The sequence below is a fragment of the Poecilia latipinna genome, unplaced genomic scaffold, assembly GCF_001443285.1.
Source record: "Poecilia latipinna isolate Pla-1442-1.1 unplaced genomic scaffold, P_latipinna-1.0 Scaffold1533, whole genome shotgun sequence".
Lineage (NCBI taxonomy): Eukaryota > Metazoa > Chordata > Actinopteri > Cyprinodontiformes > Poeciliidae > Poecilia > Poecilia latipinna.
The window spans coordinates 82,177-86,235 of record NW_015114149.1 but is presented as its reverse complement, the minus strand read 5'-3'; the positions used below and the strand labels follow the sequence as shown (position 1 = coordinate 86,235).

General features: G+C 37.3%; 1 long non-coding RNA gene across 1 annotated transcript; it reads right to left on the bottom strand.

Moving 5' to 3' along the window:
* Nucleotides 1-1,869: 1,869 nt before the first annotated feature.
* Nucleotides 1,870-3,780, bottom strand: LOC106963420 (uncharacterized). Its single transcript, XR_001428184.1, has 2 exons — nt 2,333-3,780; nt 1,870-2,190 (listed from the first exon to the last, which is right to left on the bottom strand). It is a non-coding gene; the product is annotated as an uncharacterized LOC106963420 (long non-coding RNA).
* Nucleotides 3,781-4,059: the final 279 nt, after the last annotated feature.

The following is a 4,059-nucleotide window of genomic DNA, read 5'->3' as shown; positions in this document are numbered from 1 at the left end:
CATTGTTCTGTGCCTTTCAATACTCAGACTTCTAAGCTTTTCTTACCATTTCATTTAACATTGCATCCTTTCTGTAGTTCATTAACCTTTAAATATTACATAGAAATTTCAATAAGTTTGGTTTTTAAAACTAACACATTGTTTTACTCATTACTCATTATCGCTTCATTGACTTTAAATGATAGTACCTTAACATTTCTAATTTTACTTTATTAAGTTTTAAGTAAAATCTACCTTTTAGTCATTTTACAATATTAACCTAACACTTTATTCATTTTTGCATTTTATTAAGTTTTTAAATAATCATCCTAACATTCTATTCAATTTACATTTTGGTTAACTCTAACAACTTGATGAATATAAGTTTAATACTTTTTTACTTTAAAGATGACAATTAGATCCTCCTAACACTTCACCCATTTTATATTTTCATAAAATTTAACATTTATTCTTTTTAAAAAAAAAATCAGACTTTGTTCTTTAATAGTTCATTACCCTTCTATGGCATGACGTTGACCTGAGGTAACAAAAAGAAATAATAAATAAATAACAAGCAACATAAAGGTAATAATTATAATATTTGGTTCCAGAAAATGTAATGATTCGACTTTATGATTGATGTGTAATTACAGATGACGAAGTGCTCACAAGTCTGACGGAAAATATTTTCTTCCACTAAAAACAAAATAGTCATGCCATGGATGGTTGAATTTCCTTTTTCTAATTTTAACCCTAACATTTTTTTTTTTTTAAATTCTATTCCCTTACGTGTTCTTCATTAGATTGTAAGAGGGACATTGTGGTTTCGATCCACCGCCTAAGAGGCATAGGGGTGCCCTGTCCTTTTTACCCCCAAAATTGAAATGATAGGTAAACTTAATTTTATTGTGTCACGTAGCGCGGGGTGCCGAGATTTGGTCTCGGTTCAGTGGTCTAGACTACAACTCTTCTATGTGGCTCCTTGGTTCCATGTCCTCCCCTGCCAGTTGGATTTCTTTCAAAATAAATGCCACTAGTGGCAAAAAAAAGTGAAGTTCATGCTATGTTAGGACAGGAGACGAGATGTTTCCATCCCTGAAATTATGATGCATAGAATCAAATATCTAAGTCTAAACTATGTTACAGAGTAAACACAATAAAAACATCCTTTATCTGTGGCATTGTTCATTACAATGGCACATTTCTGATGTATTAAAATTAAATACGATCAGTACACTTAATGATATTAGCAATTAGGTATTATCCAGCAAGTACTTTTACTTTTATTACTTAAGTATTTTTAAAAGCCAGTACTTTTTTACTTTTACTTAAGTAAAATGTTAATGTGGTACTTTTACTTTTACCTAAGTACATTTTTTGAGTGCTTTCTCCACCACTGACCATCAGAACAACAACTGGATCTCCTTCAGGAGGAAGCAGCTACCAGGAGAGATGGCAGAGCTCCAGGGAGAGTTGAGACAAACAAAAGAAAAATAAAAGTTGCGTCTCAGTGAACAAAGTCTCTTTATTTATGCTCACTCCACACATTGTACTGTAGTTTATATGGCATTAAGGACCTAATACAATCCTCCCAAAACGTGAGGAGCTTTAAGCAGAGTGAAAATAACATTATATTATATAAATATGTCATTGACACTTAACATTGTAGATTACCAATGAAGGCATCCAAAACTGGATACATTATTCAGCAAACCAAACATTTTGAAATCATGTTTGTTAGTTTCTAGTTTATACGACATCATTCTATCCACTCATTGTTTATCTGTCTTCCTGGAGAATCTTCAATGTAAGAAAGTGAGAAAAGACTGAGTTTAAACTTTTAATTCTTTGTGGCCAAAATGTGAAAACATGGATCTAGAACCAGTCAGATTAGAAGGAATACGGCTTTATTTGTTCTCAGTATAACTTGGACATCAGGTGAATCATAATTAAACTATTGAGAAGTTAAAAACTACAGATTGTTAATGCACTTCTACTATTTAAGAAAATGAGACACTTTTTTTTTTAAATCAGAAATGTTTCATCAGCATATTGAGCTCATGTGATTCCTGCTCCAGAAAGGTGAAGGTCTCTGAACATCCTGAAGGTAAACACAGACCAGCATTCAGGAAGACGGACACTGATGAGACGTCCTACAACTCAGAGGAGCAGGAAGAACCACGATGGTCTGCAGCGGCAGTTTACCAACATCTGAAAACACATTGAATTATATTATGAATTAATTCTGACATTTTTAAGTTATTTGCAACACCCTGACTAACATTAGCTCATGTATATTCGGCACTATTACAAGTTTTATAGTAGTTTAATACAAAAGTCATCGCTAGCTCACCTGCACAGTCTGAGCCACCTGCGTTCCTCCCGCTGCAAGGCGGAGATCAGCTCCTCCTCACCACATCGCAGCATTCCTCCCACCGGCGCATTTTCTTGAAATCTCAGAAAAATCGCAATCAGACCATAAAAAATAGCTCAGTTCTCTCTTCTTCTTTTGTATCAGAAAAACAACAACTCGCGTTAGGTCGCATGTAACGAAGGACATCACATGGCGCCTGGAGGCGGGGCGCTACACGCCCCCGCCACCAGGGGGTTAGCTATCCTAACCCTGTTACAGAGTCAAATTGGGCCGGTGGTGGTCACTCCGAAATGGAGCCGAACCGAATCGGGTTGTTGAAGTAGAGCCAGTGGTAAAGGGGCTTTAGAGGTGTGTTTGGGGTCATTATCATACTGGAACAGTGCTCTGTGACACAATTTCCAGAGGGAAGGAATTATGCTCTGCTTCAGTAGTTCACAGTACATATTGGAGTTCATGAAATGTAACTCCCCAACATCTGCTGCACTCCTGCAGCTCCAGACCATGGCATTCCCACTACCATGCTTGACTGTAGGCATCACACACTTATCTTTGTACTCTTCACCTGACAGCTACAACACATGCTGGAGACCATCTGAACCAAACAAATTAATCTTGGTCTCATCAGACCATAGGACCTAGTTCCAGTAATCCATACCCTTGTTGACATATCTTGAGCAAACTGTTTGCGGGCTTTCTTGTGTGTAGACTTCAGAAGAGGCTTCCTTCGAGGGTGACAGCCATGCAGACTAATTTGATGCATATGGTCTGAGCTCTGACAGGTTGTTCTCCCACCTCTTCAATCTCTACATTTGGATGTAACGCTGAGCACTTGCACTGAGCTTCTTTGGACGACCAATGCAAGATCTGTTCTGAATGGACCTCCCTCTTTTAGAAAGCTGGATGATCTTGGCCACTGTACTGCAGCTCAGTTTCAGGGTGTTAGCAATCCTCCTGTAGCCTTGGCCATCTTCATGTAGCGCAACAATTCATCTTTCAAGATCCTCAGAGAGTTCTTTACCATGAGGTGCCATGTTGGAACTTTCAGTGACCAGTATGAGAGCGTGTGAAAGCTGTACTACAAAATCTAACACACTTGCTCCCTATGCACACCTTATACCTAGTAACACTAACTAGTCACATGACATTTTGGGGTATAGTCTAGGGGTGTACTCACTTTTGTTGCTGGTGGTTTAGACATTAATGACTGTATTCAGAGTTATTTTGAGGGAGGAATACAGTTACACTGTTATATAAGCTGCACACAGACTACTTTTCATTTTGTCAAAGTGTCATTTTGTCAGTGTTGTCCCATGAAAAGATATACTTAGATATCTGCAGAAATGTGAGGGGTGTGCTCACTTTTGTGATACACTGTATATCAATGCAGTTTTGATCAATAATAAAATCTATTTAGACCAATAAAATATATCAGAATCTGGTAGCAACCTTGTGTGTGCTAACAGATTATTTAGCTTGCTAGTTGTGAGGCAAGCTATAAAGTACTAAGTAACATGTTGCTTACCTCATTGTTTATGACAATAAGTGGTAAAAAGTACAAGGGACAAGTTAAATACTCTTGCCCTTTTCTCTCTCCCTCTGTTTTTTTTTTTGAAAATCTGATTTTATAACTTTCTTAGCAGCATAGTAACTTGACAATCATTCTTGTCTTCCACTGTCTGCTGCTAACAGCGTCTCTCTGAAGGCTC